We start from the raw sequence: 19,287 nt of genomic DNA on the forward strand, positions 1-19,287 counted from the left end.
ACAGATGAGGAAAACCTTGAAAAAGGTAGCTATAAAAAAATTAAAATAAATATAATTATTCATCTATTTGTGGACTGAAGCTTCTCTTGTTTATAAAATAATTGAGAAGAAATCTAAGTGGCATGATATGACAATACAGTTTAAATTAAGTCACTCACATTAATCAATATTAATTTATTCTTATAGCAAGGAATATGTGTTGTTGACATTTCATCTTTAGAAAAGGATTAACAACATTAAAACCAGCTCTCATGATGACATAAAATTAAATGTGTGTTTATTCTCACTAAAGTATATAAGCATTGCTCCCATCATGTTATTAAATAAGCTTTCAATGAATTCACAATGTTTGCACATTAAACATTTGTACTGATGAACTGCAGATTCACTGCTGAAACTGCTAATTGTACAGTTGCATAAAGATTATTTTTTACACAGCCAGAAGTATATCTCTTCTTTTAAAAACATTCTGCACATGCTCTCATGTAAAACATTGCAGTAGTTGGCAGTACCCAGATTCAGATGTCTGTGTGAGCTGAGTGGGAAATAATCTTCCATTAATTTTCAAATAACTTCTGGATGCCACGAGTGGCGTGATGCTCAATGTCATGTTTTCCTTGGGATTCTCTTGACAACTGAAACTCATTCATAATTCATCTGCTTATAAAATCCACCTGAGGAACATGTCAGAGGAGGGGACACAGCTGTACCTGCCATGCTGCAGTACACAGGCATCGCAGCATGGTCTGAGTCTGTCCCTTTAAAGAAATTCTGCTTTTTTAGGTGGCTGCAAAACAACATTAAAATGGTTATAGGGAAGGGCTCAACACTGCAGCATTTCAGTTCTGTCCCAGCATATTCTGACAGCAGGCATGGGTGCAAAAGTGAGGTCTGAATTTGGTTCCAGAGCTGCTCTCACTCCATCCTGTAGCCCAGTCAGACTGGGATCCATTTCCAGAAAGCCCCAGTCACACCTATGAGCTCACACGTGGTGCAGGGACTGTGAGCCATCCTCATCCCACCCAAACCATTTCTGCTGGTCAGGAGAATGACAGTTTACCAAGACAGAAACCAAACCTGCAAGCATAGCAGGCTTTAACACATTTGCTCCTTGTCTCCTGCTGTGAGTTTGTGTGACACTTGGGTTTGTCCCTTCTGAGGGACATTGAAATGCCAGGCAGAGGTGCAGCAGCTGCAGATGGACCTGTGCAGAAGCAGGCTTTGGCAAATTTTTTCACCACAAGGGCTATTTTAAAGTTCCTAAATCATCACCTTGCTTGAATTTCACTTACACTATACATACATAAAGGAAAATGAAGATGTATTGAATGATTATTATCTATAATAGCATAATTCCCACCTTTCCTTCTCCACCACACATAGAGTGACACAGGCCCAGACTGGGAACACCAGGGAAGCAAAGCAATGCTAAGTTTTGTTTGTCTTATAGATAATCTACTATGGGATGAAGGGGGTGACAGTTAAGAGACATGTGACCTCTCAACACCATGCCCACATTTTTCATCTCACAAACACCTCCTGCCTGCAGTGTGGGTGCAGGGGGTGTCAGCAGAGCTGGTGCACCAAGATGTAGCACTCAGTTGCCTTTAGCAATGCCTTAGTGTTTTCCTAAGCATTTTGCTTGAGGGATTTAATACTTCCCATCTTCTCCTTTTGCTGCATACCCCTCTGTCTGACACGTAAATAATGAAAGTCTGCTCTTCCTGTTTTGGTATCTCATCCTGACAATCAGCTGCAGGGAAAGCGCAGTCAGTCAGTATTTGACAGGACTGAAAGAGAGAAAACAGGCTGAGTCTCATCTGTGCAGTAAGTTTCAAAGGCAATCCCATAAACTCTCTTCAGCAGTGCTGGAGCCCAACAGTACCAGCTGCTGGAAATGCTCATCCCTTTGCACAAGTCCCTGGCTCCAGCTGCAGTTCCCACTAAAGAAGAGCATGGGAGCTCTAACAGCTCAGACAGTCGTGTGACTGGCCACACATCCCTGTGCTGTAGAGCTAGGGGGGAGCCTGAAGTGACAACCAGAATGTTTCAGGCAGGAATAGAAAGCACCTTGTAACTGGATCCCCTCCTTCTCTGAGCACAACGGCCCAGTGTGGCCATCACGCTGCCCAGAGCCATGCTCACTAAAGTCCTGATGGCCTGGGGTGGTTGACCAGGGAGGACAAATTCAGACACAGCAGGAAAAAGGGGTTGGCAGCCTGGACAACAGAGAGTGGAAATGTCCATTTGCCAAATCCACTGAGAGGCAACTAGCACTTCACTGTTTAAATATTTCTGAAGCTTGGGTTAATCTGACTCCAAGACTAGATTTTCTGAGCTATGAAGATGTTTTTAATATTGATTCTTTTTTGTATTCTCCTATGCCAATTACTACTTGCAACTGCATGGAAATCTTCCAGGGATTTTGCAAAGGATTGATGGTTTGAAAATACCTGAGATGTTTTATCCACAGAGATGCCCCTTATACTGGATGAAATGAGAACCTTGCACTAAGCACTTGGGAAATATTCATTATTCATACAATCAACACCCAGACTTGGTCTCTGTTTATGTACTTCTCTGTCAAAAACTTTTACATTCCTCTTACAAGTATCAGAGCCTGCCTTTTTGATGCTGAAGTTTCACATCCTTACAGAAATTCAGACTTCCAGCAGCTTGGAGTCCCCCTGCACTGGAACTGAGCATTAAATCTATGCTGAGGTCAAAAAGCAGTTGGTATCATTCTGAAATATTTAGTCCCTTTCCCCAGATCCCTTGCGTAGTTATCCGCATAAAGTAAACACGCAAGCCTGGTACTTTATTCTCACACCAGATATTTCTCACAGAATGGTTTTCCACCATGCAGGAAAACTCTTACCCCTGTGAAAATTTACATTCTGGAGCTTCTGAAAGTGGGTGCTTAGGCAGAGGCACCTGCATCCTCAGCTGCTTCAGAAAGCAGAGCATAAACCACTTAAAGCAGCGCTAACAAGCACCGAGGCTTTGCCTTGCTTGGGGCATTTTAGAGCACTTGGATAGAATTGTAGTTGCAGCTGACCCCATGTAATACACAGAAAAAGATCATTCCCCCTGAAAGCATCTCTGACTCTCTGCTGACTGCAGAGATCCCAATGCAATTACCTTCCTAACCTGGATGCCTCAAGCAAGGTAAATCCATACTCCTTTTTTGTAGTCTTAGCACTAAAATGCCTTCAATTGTTGCTGTTTTGCCTTCACCTTCATCCCCTTCCCCTCTGTTGACACGTCTGCAGAAGGCATCTGGTCTTTCCCATTCAGTCCTCTAAAAACTAAACTCTCAAGTGATATCACTTGTCTCTGACCTTCCAGAACAAAAAAAAACAAAACAAAAAAAACCCCCAAAACAAACAAAACAAACAAACAAACAAAAGTGGCACAGGTTTCAAATTTAGAATGGATAGAATAAGTAGCTACAAATATTTTCTTTATGAATAGCAAATAACAACAGTAGAGAGCACCAAAATATATCTTTGAGATATTCTCTAACTGAAGAGAAAAATAAATTAAAATGTGCAATAAAAATTTTATAGCAGTTAGTGATTTCACTTTGAAAAACCTGCTAGGAAAAAGAGTTAATGGCATAATAAATTCCCTTTTTTGGGGGGGTGAAAAATGATTGTTTGGGGGGTTTAAGGTTTAACAATTTCTTGTAAATCTAATCAGCCAGCTAGTAATTAATAACATTAAATTGCTTCATGTCTTTCATGCTGTACCAAGGCAGAGCACTGAATGCTCAGGTTTCTCTTGTAGGCTGGTTCACATCAGCTGCATGCACACAGAAGAAAGTATTCTGAAATGTGTTAAATGTGTTAAATAACTATCATCAGAAACCCAGGGCAAGAGATCAGAGGGCACAAGATTTCTACCACCATGGTAGGAGGACTTTTTATTTTACTTTGGATTCTGCCCAGTGTATCTTTAGCATTTCATTTTAACTCCAAGGAAGAAGCAGGAAATTTGGGTCTGGCATGTCTCAAGTCAACACTCAAACCCCCTGACATACTCTGTTTTCATCTATTACACTTTTGATCCTTGAAGAGACTGAAATCTGTTTGAACCAAATTATTTTTCAGCATTGTGGATGACACTACAATTTTTAGTCACAAACTCCGTTCAAATAAGGAATGAGGAGGTGCCAAAATGTCAAAGCCATGGAGCTGGAGATTGCTTTGGTACTTTCATTAATTTGGATCCAAGATGATATACAGGACCACAGGGCACAAAAAAAGAGCTTGTGCTTGAAATAAACATTGAAAAGGTAAGTGGGATAACCAGAGTTCAAACACAAAATTCAAAGTGTCCATTTCCTTTATACACCCACCCTTCAGAGTTTTGCTTTAAAACTGAACTCAACCAGAGTTTAATGGCAAGAGATGATGTGAAGCTGCATCAGTAGCTGGCAATCTGAAAAGAAAATTCATAGCACCACTGCACAAGAAAGGAGGCAGAGCTGAGCTGAGCTGGTGAGACTTAAAATTTATATTTGTCCATTATAATACTATTTCTAAGTTATTACATTAATTTCTACATTATTACTAAGAAAAATTAATGTGCTCCAGTGGGTTTATTTAAACCTCAGTGGAGTTTGAAGTTATTTGGATTTGTCTTTGAGCAATTTCATCTATTGCTCTTCTTGCCTCCAATCAGCAGACACAATATCCAAAATCCTGTTACAAAATAAAGTAGCTTTTCATCTTAAAATGTTAATTATCACAAAGTCTTTGTGAAGCTGATAAGCATCACTGCCCTCCATTCCTCAAAGGAGACAGACAGCAGCAAAGCAGCTTTCCTAAAACCACAGAGAAACCATCCCAGAGCCTGAAATGTGATTTAACTTCTCTGCTTTTCTAAACTGAGCAGTGGCCTTTGTGATGCCACTGGGCACCATGTCAGCAAACACTTTAAATCACTCTTTTGGAAGTCTGCAGAAGTGAAAAAACATCCTTATGGCAGTGCCACCCCCAGGAATTTGCCCCGTGCAATTCCACAGATTCTTCGCTCGGGCAAAACATTCTCCAGGCTCACATCTCTACAGGCATACGTGGAGGCAACAGATCAGTCCAAGGCAGAAACTGTAGGAAAATGTTAGTAATAATATGATTCCAAGAAAAACAGTGCAGATCTTCACCTCTGCCCATGATCTAACGTCACATATGTGAGGGAGTATGAATCTCCCCAGCACCCATTTGGTTTCAGTCCTCTCCCAGCTGGAGCAAACCCTGTTCTCACCACAGCAGTTCCCTTTAGCTCCCCTTTGATGTACTTTATGGGATTCTTATTAGGCCATGCAGAAAAGGCAGCAGAATAGATGAATTCCATTTCTCAGGAGCTCTTTTGAAGAACAAGCCCTTAACCATAATTTGTTCTCCCCAGTTAAGCAGGTTGTTGACATTTGGTGCAGCCTGGGTGTTCCTCGGGACAGAGCCTTTATCTGCCTGTCCACAGGAACTTGTGCAATGAGCTCCAGATCCTTGGCCAAGGCTTTTCACATCTCACCACAATATAAATCCTGCTCTAAGCGTAAAGTACATCGCTTTTATCAGAAGTCTCTCACTTCAAAGGGAAACTGCAGTGGAACAGAGCATTAAACAGATCCGTGGGGCTCATAAGCATTTATAAGCCTCCTAAAAGCAAAACTCTTACAGTTCATCTTCTCAGCTAAAAAAGGACTCAGTTTTAACTTCTTTTTTTCTTTACAGTGAAATACAGCAATACCTGTGAGCTGTTCAAAGCTCACAGTGAAGATAACTCAGGGTCACTCCCATGCACAGCCCAGCACAGAGGGCAGCCCAAAGGAGCAGCATCCTCCCACAGGTGGTGGCTCCCCCCAGCCTTTTGCCCAGCTCAGTGTCCCTCAAAAGTGCCCTCCCCCAGCCCAAAGCTCGGGCTGCCCAGCACGGGGGGCAGGGAGTCACCCAGCCCTGAACCCCAAGGCAGCCACACCTCGTGCTGTCCCCACTGCCACGAGGGGAACCATGCCACAGGGCAGCTCCCTGGGCAGAGGACATGGAGCTGGGAGACTTGATGGGCTTTGGGCTCTCCACAAATAAGCATTGTGGACTAATTAATCACAAGCACTAATTGTCACTCTGCCTCAGCTGTGAAGTGCAGTGTGCTGCTCCTGAAACCTTACACAAGCTGTGTGTGTAAGGTTGGCAAAGCCAGAGGGTCAGGGACAAGCCCAACCAAAACCCATCACATGGCGCAACAGACACATAATGAAGCATCACACATTCCCTCATTCCTTATTCCTTATCACTTGGTTTTTGTCTTTTCCTTTAAAAAATTAGTAAAATTAGACTTTTAAAAATTCCTGTTACAACTGAGGAATTTGATAGCAAGGAATGTGGTTGCATGGAAAACTCAGAGTATTTATACCTTAAAAAATACTGTGTAAAAGCTTCCACTCAATTAGTGCTGCCAGTGCAAATTGTTTTCACTAGAAAAGACGTGATAAAATGTTACACAGCAGGTGGGTGCTCCATTACTAAATGCCCAGAAGGAAATCAGATGAAGGATTTATTTTTTTTCTGCTGAGAATTGACCATTATTATAATTGAATAACCTTTTTTTAAAAGAGGTACTGAGCAAAGTTTTCATGACCTTAATTGTTTCACATAACTTCCCACATCACATGCTATTGTTGTTCATATCCTAAGTGTCACTTGATATTCATGACAATTCATAAAGACTATCATTTGTGATAATTGATGTCATTAATATACAACCTTTGAAGGCCTTTCTGTAATCATTAGCTAAACCATTTGGGATGTAAAATCAATGATCTGAACTATGTCATTAATAATAATAAGTTAGGTGTGAGTGATTTTTTCCCCAAAATACAAATTCTTCAGGTTATTTAATTTCTATTATCACTCTAGAGGAACAATAACCTTGACATAAACCAAAGTTTCCATATGATCCAAAACATCTATTTAATGCCAGCTCCTTTTTCCCTTTAGTTGGAGAAAAGTTGAAATTATTTTCTATACACCATGTAAAACATTAGTCCCAGATAAATTAAGATTTCACAGTGGAAATGCTGAGGGCCAAATCTGCTATAGCGTAATTACTTATATAAAGTGTGTGAGTGCTGAAAAAAATTTTGGTGGTCTGAGACAGAATGAAACCAGTAAAATTTTCCCACTAACTTCATGGATATTGCAGTATTTTCCTCATTTCCTCCTCCTCTCCATGAAACTCTGGGGGACTTTGCACCTTACCTGCTGTTCTCTGCAAAGGGTGCAAACATCAAGGGAAAATAGTATAAAGGAAATCATGCAATATCCTCATTTTTGTGTTGTCTCTTCTAATATCTTTTGTCCCATAAATCAAATCACAGATGGGCTTTACCTGTTGTCCATACTCTCACTTGGTAGGGAGGAAAGAGATCACTGCAGTCACCAGGTTTAATTCCAGCTATTGACAGTGGGAAGAAGACTCCTCCTCCCCAGGGCTGTGCCTGGGTCTCACAGTGGTGGAACACCACAGATGCTGCCCAAAGCAGCACCAAAAGGCAGCCCAGGACATTGCACCTGCTAAATGCCCCTCGTGGGCTGCCCCAGCTCTGAAGCTGATTCAGGGCTTCTTGTTTAAACAGAAACATCAACCATTTTTTTCCAGCTGAGAGAATGGGTGGACCCAGAAGGCAGAGGTTTCCTGGCTGAATACTGCCTGGAGGCATGAAAAAGAACTCTAAGTGCTATTTGCTCCTGTGAAAATAAAAAAAGAGCCTGTTGAGCCTTCCTGACCTCGGTCACACTGGTGTTTTAGATTTCAGCTGATGAGGGCAGCTGAAATCTAAACTGAACTGTATCAGCAATGCACCCAGAGCACACAGCAGGCGCCTGAAGCACAGCTCCCAGCTCCTGGGGAAGCACAGCACAGGAGGAAATGGGAGCTTCACCCTGAGGAGCAGCAAGCAGCAGTTACAGGGCATGAGCACGGGAAAGGCTTTCTCCAGGAGACATTCTGGGGGAAGGTGACCTGTCCTGAAGTGAGACCTCTCTGAGCACCCTCCTGCCCTCTCCCTGCCCACCCAAGGCTGGATCTATGCCCCCAGCCCCTGTGGGAGGCAGCAGGAGGGAAAGCAGCTCTGAGAAAGCAAAGGCAAAACTGTGAGTCTGCCCGACCTTAGCAGGAGGTGCTAACATGCCCCAGTCGTGGGTGCAGAGCATTCTTGGTGGTTATTTTATCCCCATCTATATATTACACCCAGATCCCAAGCTCTGATTTCTAATGCTTCCTCTCCTCTTGACTGAAAACACCTCAAAATGACAGCTTTATAAGAAAGATGTTGCTGAAGACAAGATCTGACTGACATCTTTACAAATGAGGGGCTGTCAGACAGAATGCATCTTGATTTGTGGACTTGCAGAGAAAAATGATTAAAATGTTTACTCCTAAACTCAGCAGATTTGCAACAAAGAAATTAAAAGATATTAAATGCAGCAAAGTTTAGTGTCATTTTATGAGAACTACTTCAAAGAATATTACCTCATTACGTAAATAAGAGTTTGCTGTTTAAGACTGAATAATTACCAGTGGCTGAAGCAGCAACATGGCTGTGAATGCCTGAAAAATCACTGACATCAACACCACTGGCAAAGGGAGTGTGTCTGCTTCTGCCTAAGAGGAGTATACCAGTAAAGCCCAATTTTGTTGTTTGGTTCTTTCAGAATACTAAAATTTGCCCAGGGAAGCTTCTCCTGGAGAAATGCAGTTTCTCAACAGAAAGTTTGTGTTTCAGAACAGTTTCTAATGAAAGAAATGGTTGTTCATGGAAATCCAGTCTGTCTCTGGCCTCTGCCATGGGTTTATTAAATCCTCAGAGGCATGGATTTCTCTTTGCAGTTTCCTATCCATGAAGAGTATTACTTCTGAGCATTTCCCCTGCCACGTGTCCCCCCAGGGAGGCCCCTCGCTGCCGTTCTCTGGGCTTCATGTGCACGCCCAGAGCTGGACACTCACCAGGGTGACAGAGGGAGGCTGAGGCTGAAATTGGGATGTTTGAATTTCCATATTTCATTTCCTTCAGCATGGTGCAGAGTTTCTGTTTCCATCAGAGATCAAGATAACTTTGATCAGGCTATTTTTATTTTGTAATACATTTTTTCACTGCTGCATGATCCCCTCTTCTTGCCTTGAACCAAACCACAACGAGTTATCTCCCTGTTTTCAATCATCAATTCTTTGGGGAAAAAGAAAACAAAACATTCACACAATAGAGACAAGAGCATCTTTTTTTTTTTTTTATAAAGACCTTCTGGATGTTTTTCAGTGAGGCTGGTTTTATTATCATCCCTTAGTGAGTACCAGAGGAACATTCTCAGGAGGCTGAACTGGCATTTGGTCACCTATCAAATTTGGCTTTCACTAAAACTCATTTCCTTGCAGTCTCCTTGAATTAATTCTGGTGGCTGATACATGACTGTCCTGGCTCACTACAAAGTCCATTTCAAACCTCACAGAAACTGCATTCCTGGATCCTTCTTGAAAGCATAATTGTGTTCATTCTAAATTTAATTATTTTAATTGCCAGCCAAAAGAACTTTCTTTCATTACACTCACATAAAGCTTATAATTTCCCCCCCTCCTACAGTCACTAACCAACTCGCATAAAAGAAAATACATTAAATTGATTTTCTTCCATAGGAAATACATCAAGGAATGGAGAGGATTGATTTCCCTCCATAGGAAACAAGACATAAATGTTTTTAATCCAGGTGCTGCATTCAGTTACCATGTATAGTATGAAAAACTGTGCCATAAAAATGAAATTAAATGCATAATAGCATGGGAAAATCTTCCCTCATATTATCTTAAAGTATCCATTTTTTTGTCAGGACACAAAATAAACCTTTAAGCGTTACCTACATCCATCTATTTTCCAGTGGGTTCTAGTACCTATTTATACACCTTTCTGGGATGCTCTTTGGAAAGGACTGTGTTTCATCATCTCTCTCAGATTTCAGTGAGCAGACTCAGAATGCAATGTACTCACTAAATTTGAGTAAGAGTGACAAATCCCACCCTGTGCTGTGGCAGACTGCACTCTTCCATCAAGTATCAATCCCATGAAGATTTATAACTGAGGATATAACTCACAGGCTCCTTTAAAGTTTGTATCTCAAGGCTGTACCATCCTTGATGTTGAAATCATCCATGCACATTTTACAGGTCAAAGCTGTAATTACACAAAATTTTAATAAATCTTGTAGCTTGTATAAGGCAAAAGGAAGGCAAAGTTAGAAATACCAGATTCAAACATTGCAGAGTTTTCAGCTCAACTATTCCATTAAATCTTGGGTTTATCTTTAGTGAAAATACATTAGAGTTATTATGTCCTTCTGAGGTCAGTATCACAGACATGCTGCTGTTGAACAGAAGGATTTCCTTGTATTTTCCATTCCAAAAAAGTTCCCAGCAGCTCTTCTCTTCTGCACTGCAGGCAAAAGGGAAGAACAGTGTTCTATGTTCTCCATGCCCACAGGAAGTGCTGAGTGCTATACAAGGGGTGTTGTGTGCCCATGCAGAAAGGTTTCATGTGCCATCACACCCTCACTCTGGGCAGGCAGCAGGAGCCAGGGAAAAGCAGCAGGAATGGCCTGTGCACCAGTGCTCCCAGTAAAGGAGGGATATTCACTTGCTGCTGACTGGTTCACCTCTGAGCCTTCTGTTGCCTTGAACAGAACATTTACATTTCTCTTTCTCTTCAAGCCCATTTCCCTGGTTAATAAACACTGGATCTTCTTTGATCAGTATCCAGTAAAAGTAATGCAGATGTGATCTTTTTGACTGGCATTCTCTATATCTGTTAACCAAATATCAGCAAAAGGTTGACTCTGTTCTATCTGCCAGAGAGGGACCCAGTTATTGATCTGGATGTTAGGCTGCCATTTTATTGAAAGACTGATTATCTTTGTGTCTAAATTGGCAGAATATATCAATAAGAGACTTCCTATCTTACCATAGATGCAGGCCTCTTTTCAGAATACCTCTTTCCAGGGTAGCATGTTGGCCACCAGCAGTCATGGCTTCCTTCATGGCTCTCTAATAGTCATTATCTGCCATTGAAAAATAGAGATCAGTTTTAGATCAATAGTTCTGAAGTCAAACACATGGAGTGCCATTACTGAAACTTGAGATCAAATGCAGTTTCTAGGGACCCATTTTTAATTGTCCAACATAATATGCAATCCTACTTTTTCTAATTGTCTTGTGCCATTAGTGTACCGGAACTGCCCACATGTAATCTCTGTCTCTGGTTTTGATTTCAGAGAATGACAGAACCACAGGGTTAGGTTGGAAGGGACCACAGTGGATCATCTGGTCCAACCTCCATGCTCAAGCAGGATCCCAAAGCACATTGCCTGGGATTGCTTGCTCTAGCTGTGTTTTTACCATATCTAAGTTGTGCAGATAGCAGGAAGAAGCAGCCCCACCAAGGTCAGAAGTAGCCTTTGAGCTGTGCTGCAAAGGGAACCAGAAATGTTGGTGACAATTCATGTGCAGCTGTTTTGTGCTCACCGTGTCAGTGTGTCACCCCCATATATGCAGGTAGCTGTGCAGGCTCTGCAAAGCTTTTCCTCATTCTCATAGTCCCTACACTACCTTACACAGAGTTTTAATTATTCACCTTTCTAATATTTTCTCAAAGATTTTGACTGCATTTGCATTTTTACCAGAGCTCATATGTGCTCCTTGGCAGGCTTTAATGATAACTACTCAAGGGGTGGTGGTTGGGTCTTCTACAAGAGTTCCACTCCCATTTGATGTTCATTTATAGACCAAAGGGTAGATAAATCCACAAGATGCTTTCAGGGATGCACTGTCTGCCATGCTGGTGAGACATTCCAATCTCATGCTGGGAGATTTCCACACTTATATTGGCAAGATCTCCCATAAAAGAGAACTACTCTGAAAATGCCTTCTGCCTAAGATTTTTTTGGTCCTTAGGTTTACAGGGATACACAAGATCCAGCCACAATTCCAAAACTTGTTCCTTCCTTCTAGTTAATGGTTTGTTTCTGCAGGCAGAAAGCCAGAGCCAGAGCATTTGTCAGACCAGAGTACATTAAGGCTTATCTTTCACCTGTCTTTGGTGTTGGCCAGGAGAGTCTGCATGTCTCCCTGAGCTCAATTCCAAGGAAAAGGCTAATTTCTTTAATTGATTTCTAATCTGAAAGATGCCTTTCCTAGGAGTAATGAAGGGAAACAGTGCTTATGCCACACCTGCTCAGTTTCTGGTCACCTAGTCAATATCTTCATAGAAAGAAAATGTAACAACACCTGAATTCTCTTGCCAATGAGACACAGATGATAAACTCTCTATTCCTGCAAGAATTTCAACACATCAGTAAGAATCAAACAGTTAAAGCTGAATTCACATGAGAAGGGAGTTACACCACTGTAAAGGAAAAAGAATTGTGAAATGTTTGCAGACTTCACCCCTCCTGTGGTTGATAACCAGCACGGTCCCCATTCCTGTCAGCCAGCAGAAGCAGTAGCTTGTAGTTTCTATAAGCCCCTGTAGACTAGAATTCCATTTATCAGATAGTCTTACCCCTACCTGTGTGCCTTTGTTAGACTTGTTCCTGTCTGTTACAATAGTGCAACAATTTAACTGGACATGGAGCAATTGATAGCCAGGACAGGAACCCAGGACACAAAGGAACGAGCCATTCTGGATGTTCCTCATTCTCCAGTGTCTTTTCAGAAACTGCCCTTATCCTAACCTTCAAGTTATCAGGGGCTTTGCTTATCCTAGAGATTTCCCACAGCAGCAGGATTAAGGTTATGGTCAAAATGTGTTTTGCAGGTGACAAGACACCTCGTGTCACAAGGGCTACCTAACCCAGAGCAATTCCTCTACTGACTTGAGCAAGATATTTCACTGCATAAAAGCCTCTCTGTCAAATAGAGGCCAAGAATAAGGTTTTGGCCATCCTTTTTGTGTACATAACTTAGGGACAAAGAGCAAAATCACATGCAAAACTTACAATGAGCCGTTTAATGGTAAAATGCCACTGCATTGTTGAGAACAATTCCTGGTAGAGCTGTCACGAGCTGCTGTCATCTTGTCTGTTTGATCTATTAATCTGTTGCTGCTGCAAATGTGACCCTTATTTCCTTGTTTTTCACATGTGGCATCTTGTTATGAACTTTGTCCAGACTTTCAGCAAAACAGTAGTAGTATTCAGTTATTCACTGTAGCATAAAAGGCCCTGACCCCTAGAGGAGGATCTCCAGCCATGGCTCACTTGCAAATAAATATAAATGCAAACAACTTAAAGCCATTAAGAAGAAAGACAAAGTTTGCTTATTCTGCCACAGCTACTTATACTGCCTGTGTTCATTTCTAGAAATAACATTGCTACTTTATAGTTCAGAGGAGGCTGTAAATTAAACAGCACTGCACTGGATATATTCACAGGTACCATTTGCCATTGCCATCCACATATAGATTTCCAATAAACAGGTCTCATTCATTGTAAAAATTAGATAATTGAAACTATCTGTTTGCTTCAAGGCTGTGGTCTCAGAGGTGATGCTTCTGTGTTGCCAGGACAAGGGGGAGACAGCAGCCATAATTCTCTTCCACAATACTCTTTTCCTGTTCTTTTTTTTTTTGTCGGTAATAAGCACATTTTATGAGATACTGGAGATTATGCATTAACTTCTGCCCAGAGCTCTTCTGCCTGAGGAACTCCCCTTTTTCCCCTTTTACTACCCCTTACCTCTGTAGAGGTATTTAAAAATTATAAGAGAATAGAATCTTGTCAGGAGCAGCAATCTCAAACTACTCTATTATCTTCTCCATGCTGCAGATTTCTAACTGTTGATTATGATTATACAGACTCTGAAGTAAATGCATTCATGATAGCAACATATAGCAAACACTACCAAACATATTTTCATGCAACCCTTTCCATTGAGGAGTAACTTATCTACTAAAGTACTAATTAAATAACTTTGCCTGCCTGATTAAAATCATAGGGTTGAAAATGTATATTTTGTGTTAGACTGCAGCAAAGTAGAGGAGATAGAGAAAAGTTCAACCGGTGTAAAATGCTTTCATCAACATTAACAAATAAATAGTTTCAAGTGTATATCTCCACTTTAAACAGAAAAAAAAATCAGAAATGAGAAGTTCCTGCTTACAAAATGCCTTTTTTTTATTTTCTCATCATAATTTTCCTCCAATGCTACAACACATTAACTGACTCCTTGTTACAGTAAAGGTTCACTTAGTAATTTTTCCAAACCTGTATTCATCATGAGGAAATGTGGGATGGACCACAGGGCTCCATCCCTGGGATGGATCTCACACTTGGAGCTATGCTAATTTTTTTTCAGGACAATCATTGAGATTACATGCTCCCTAACTGAAAATCAGTCAAATATATCCCCTGATAGTTCAGGGAGTTGGTGAGTGGATGATCCATCACCCATATCCCAGGCGCAGAGCTATTCCAGAGCCACTGCACCTTGTCATCTGACAGACTGCTGCTCACATCCCTGTGAGGCAGTTTATAAAATCTTATGGAATCACTTTTCTACTTCATGAAGTAATGTGGAGATACCAGGCAGTATTTATACCGCATATCACTAGCTTGAAACCAAAATAAATCTGCAACAAAATTGCATCTGCATTTTTCTCAGAAAAATTAAAACAAAGCTGGTCAGGAATTTATAAAGGAAAATGCTGCTCTTGTTTTAATACATGAATTACTGGCAGCTGGATGTGCCTTGCATTTGGAAATCAAGGAGCAGAATAAACTGGTTTGTGTTCCTGTGCTACTTGAGCCTTTTCTCACACCCTTGGGAAGCTCCATAATCACAAAGATAACAGAAACTTTGGGTTGAATGTTGTCTCAACCATTTTCATGTAAAGGAGAGTTTCAGCCTCACGCAGTAATGCCTCCAAAATTATCAGATTCCCTCAGACCTCTGTCTCTTGAAAAGCAGTTCTCTTGTACTACAGTGAGAAAATGAATTTAGACCCCAACACCTTGGTTTTTAGGTAACTGTCTGGTGTTCCCACAAGTAGCCCTTGCTCAGCACTGGTGACATAATCAGAGCTCTGCAGAAAGGACATGCCAAAACCAAAGAAAGTAGCAAGAGCAAGTGTGGAGCAGATTGAATTTTGTCCCTTCTAGTGAAGGACTTGCTGCTGAGGCATCCCTAAGAGCAGCTCACCTCCACTGCACTCAAAGGGAGGAAGATTTTGTGCAATCTGTTAATAAATATGGTTCCTCCAAAGGAATACTTCACCCCTATTATCATTTCTAGTCCCAAAGGAAGAGGATAAATGAGGGTAATGCTGGCAACTGCCCAGGCTAAAAGGGCAATATCACTCATGACATGTCATCAACAGCTACAGGGGGAATATTTGACTGAGTAACTCAGAAACATCAAGGCCTTTACCCTTAAAATTATGCTATACTTCATATATCATTTCCAGCCATGTTCTGCATCATTCCCATCATGATCGAAAATGATCTTTTTACTCTTACTAACAGTATTTAAACCAAGATGTACCTGCAGGGAAATACATGATTGCTCTGCAAGAGAGCACTTCAAATATTTAAATTGGCAAGTCCTTTATCCATAAGCCAAGAGATTTGTTGCACTTGTTAAAACTGAAATATGCAGTACTGAGAAAGAAGGATATAATTATAATTTATGGAGAGAGTATTCAGTAAACAGTGTGATTCAAGTTGTTTGTATATGCTGCTTTAAATAACCATTCTTCTGCATGAAAAACTCTGAGTTCAAACAGAACAAATGAAGAACTGGAATTCAAGTTGGTGTTTTATTCCATATAATGACCATTCAAATAGAAAAGTCTCTACTGATTACATTCATTTATGGGCCTTGGTAAGCATAAGAAAGCATTTTAGTTAATTTATGAAGATTAGAATAGCCATGACTTATAGGAAATGATTTATACAAGCAGCTCTAAAATATACTTTTAGATTAGGAAAGAGCTAAAATTCTGGCAATGGCTGAATTAGCAAAGAGAAGACAAACAATAGTATTGATTAAAATTTGCATAATATCTGCTTAATTAAAAAAGCAGTGTTATATATTGCAGCCAATAGATTAATCCACTTTTTTACCAGTTTTAAAAGAATAACGTAATTGTAGATCAGAAATATTTTTTCCTCCAAGCAATTTGCCCAATAAAGGGCTAAAATGTAAAATATTTTTTTCCATTAGTTTTAGGTAATTGAAATGCAAAGTGCTAAGCACTTAATCTTTCCAGGCAGGAAAAGCTGCCTGCTGTCAGATTTTATTAAGTCTTTTTGCTGCTCTTTGTATAGTCAATAACAAGTGTCTAAACCCAGGAAATGATGTAGAGGTAGTGTTCAAAGGTAAGGATATGATAAGGTGGTGTTTGCATTCAGGATAATATGAAAAAGTCCAACATGTACACACGAAGATTATTCTCCATGTCAACTAATTAGCATGTTTATTGGAAACATTAATTATTCTGACAACCAAAGAGATTTTTAAGTGTGTTAACTCTTCATATGTTCATTTTCTACATGCCTTTCTAGGCAGACTCTTTATATGTTTATATTAATAAAATTAAAAGAAACAGTTCTTTCCAATTCTAATATTTGCTAGTAAGCAAAAGCTATATTCTACCAGGAATTGGTGAGTTTCGAAACAAATCCAAGACAAATAAAATTCTGACAAAAATTAGAAGATCTTTGGCATCCTCCAGGATGTGGCCTTTCATTTTGAGTGCATGATGCTATCTGCACCTCAGAAAAATGGTTTAGATTTAAAGCTACACCTGAAAACACAATGGCTTACAAGATCTCAGATATCAAAGCAATCTCTAAAGACAGGTGCAGGCCCATGACTACTTGACATATAAACAATGCAGCTTCCTGATGTGTCCCAAAATGTAGCTCCTGGAAGCCCAAAAGAGGAAATCCCTCTTGCTGTCTGGTTCCAGTTCCTCTCCCACAGAGATGGGGTCCAGCAGCATCTCCTGTACTTGGGCTCTGCTTCCAAAAGCCTCCTGCCAAAACCTGTGCTGCCACAAAGTACACTTGGGGTTGATAAAAGTGCTGGGGAGGGTTTGGGGGCTGATGCCCAAGCAAAGCTAAGTTCTGAGCAGATAAATAAAAGCATTGTCAGGTTTGATCATGCAATCCCACTGAAACACTTAAGTAAGGGTTTGGTGTCAGATCTGTTCATAAATTAAATAGTTTGGCATGTGGCTTTGCTACTTAAAGCAATCACTGCATTGCTAGGACCACACTCTCCCACCAGCCCCTTCCCCAGTGACGTTCTGCTCACATTGCAATTTTTAGAGACAAATAATTATTTTTACTGTGCCCAAAAGCACTATTTGGAGAACTATTTCCCAGCCTCAATTTCACAAATCTGCTCCCTGCAGAAGGAAAAAGGAATTCTTTATGTTTTTCTACTCTTTGTAGTGTGCCAGTGCACAGCTTTTTGAGAGCAACACAAATATGCCCTATTTTCCCCTATCTTTCTTCTTCCTGATTTTCTTTCAACTTTCTTTGCAATTTTTCTTTCTTTCATTTCCTCTTGTGTTATTTTCCCTGTCTGCCTTTCTTGTACTTTAGCCATCCTGTTCTCAGTTCCATGTCTTTACACCTGTGTCTGAGTCAATCTTTCTTTCCTGACTTCTCCTCACTTTCCCTCACAGCTTCTCTCATCTCCAAATTTTCATTTCACCTTTATCTCTGCGCTGAGGCCCTTCAGACACACTGCACACATTCTCCTTCTGCTACATCCATGCATCAAATTATCTGCCATTGACATGAATGCATATGCAATGGAAACTGGGTGTTTATTAATGGTTAGAGTTGCTGATCACTGAGGCTTTTTTACATCACATTAAGAGTTTTTCTTAAGATTTCCTCCTGTTACTCCTGTGTCTACATTACAAACCAGGAAGATAGAGACCTTTGTCTTTAAGACACTGAAAAACTTCATCTCTAGGGCCATCATGTAGCCTTTCCTTTTCTCCTGTTGGCTTCTCCTGGTTCCCTCTTCCTCTGAAAAACTAAACAGATACAGATCTAATTACCAGTATCTCAGGCCATCATTAGCAAAGTAGACACAGTGTGAATTGAATATCACTTCAGGGAGATCATTACTTGAACAACACCACAAAGCTCTTTAATATATCTTGCTTTGAAACTGCACCTCCAAGCATTTTGCAAGAACTGAATAATACACTTGCAAGGCTGAATAATTTTGAGTACAAACAGAGAATTTAGGAACCTGCATTAAAAAATATATATTACAAAAATCCTAAATCAAGATAAAATCCAAAGAACAGCAAAGTGGCTGTGGGTGAGCTGATGATGGTTTATATCAAGAAACAAAATCTGACAGAGCTGTTACCTGTGCATAGCTCTGCACTTCAAAGCAGCACCTGGTGAACAGCACTCCAGTGACTTCAGTTATCTGTAAAAAGCTACAACTCATTTTATAACTGTTTAGGGATATAGGGACAAAAGTAACTATAGTTAACTACTAGAGACTAATCTGCCCTACTACATGTATCAAAATCTACATTATTTAGATATAATGATATTATATTTAATATTAAATCAGATATAAAATGTACCAGTGTCACATACTGAATACAGCATTGATTATGACATTGTATGGTTTTCAGACATCTTCCAATCATACTTTTGTGTGGTAGCAAAAACAGTCCAAAAGCAAAAAATAACTGAAACAACTGGTATTAAAGAAGAGGAAGAAAGTTTAAGAAGAAAATTACAGATCTCAAAGAATAACAAACAGAGAGCTTGCTGGTAGATTTCTTAGTTACTGTGATGTTTGAGTTAAGTTATTTTTAGCACTAAAATATACCTTTTGTATGAGATAACTGATAACTTTTGCTTACAAAGCAGGTTGGTTCATTCCCATGGGAAGGGAAATCCAAGCCAGCAATGGAGAACTTCAGCCAAAATACTATTTCACAAAAGAGTAGAAAAATCAAAGGGTAAAATAAATTGCTGGAAAAAATTATTGGCTTGATATTTAAAACTGCTGAGCATCTGCAGGTCCCATTTAAGTCACAGGGAGCTAAAACCATTGACAACCATTGTAAATCAGAAGGATAAGAGGCAGGACCAATAATAAACCAGGCTTACCAAAGAGATTTCATAAACTAATGACGTGAAATAAGAGCTCTCATTTAAGCTCAGTGTCAAATGGAAATAATACGGCTTAACAAGAAAG

General features: G+C 40.2%; 1 long non-coding RNA gene across 1 annotated transcript; it reads right to left on the bottom strand.

Moving 5' to 3' along the window:
- Positions 1-215: 215 nt before the first annotated feature.
- LOC147652295 (uncharacterized) lies at positions 216-6,062 on the bottom strand. The gene is made up of 2 exons (XR_015289612.1): positions 5,983-6,062; positions 216-5,111 (listed from the first exon to the last, which is right to left on the bottom strand). It is a non-coding gene; the product is annotated as an uncharacterized LOC147652295 (long non-coding RNA).
- Between the last annotated feature and the right edge of the window lie 13,225 nt (positions 6,063-19,287).

Source organism: Cyanistes caeruleus, chromosome 7 (assembly GCF_971803275.1).
Source record: "Cyanistes caeruleus chromosome 7, bCyaCae1.hap1.1, whole genome shotgun sequence".
Lineage (NCBI taxonomy): Eukaryota > Metazoa > Chordata > Aves > Passeriformes > Paridae > Cyanistes > Cyanistes caeruleus.